Source organism: Scardinius erythrophthalmus, assembly GCF_964197995.2.
Source record: "Scardinius erythrophthalmus genome assembly, chromosome: 14".
Lineage (NCBI taxonomy): Eukaryota > Metazoa > Chordata > Actinopteri > Cypriniformes > Leuciscidae > Scardinius > Scardinius erythrophthalmus.
In genome coordinates, this window is record NC_138234.1 from 34,548,776 (window position 1) to 34,549,422 (window position 647).

Genomic DNA, 647 nt, shown 5'->3' on the forward strand with positions numbered 1-647 from the left:
TTAATCGCATCAAAAATAAAAGTTTGTGTTTACATAATATATGTGTGTGTACTGTGTAAAAATAAATTTGTATATATAAATACACACACATGCATGTATATATTTAAGAAATATTTGCATACATATACTGTATATATTTATATATAATTTATATTATATATAAATATAATTTTTTTTATATATAAATTACACATTTTTTCTTAAATATATACAAGCATGTGTGTGTATTTATATATACAAATTTAATTATACACAGTACACACACATATATTATGTAAACACAAACTTTTATTTTGGATGCGATTAATCGCATTGTGATCGCATCGCGATATATTGTTACACCCCTAATATAAAATGTTAAACATTAAATGCCATAAATAAGATACAAATCCTGTTGTTTTATTCTAAGAAATATTAAATATTTTGGATGAGCTATTAGCAAATAATCTGTCATGCTAAAAAAAATGTTGAGAAATTTAAGTTCATTTAGGATAAAAATTCAACTTTTATGTATTGCAACTTTATTTATTTACTTATTTATTATACATATATATATATATATATATATATATATATATATATATATTACGGTGGCCGAGAGAGCTCAACGCGCTGCAAATGAAGAAAACACATGCAAACAGAAAAAA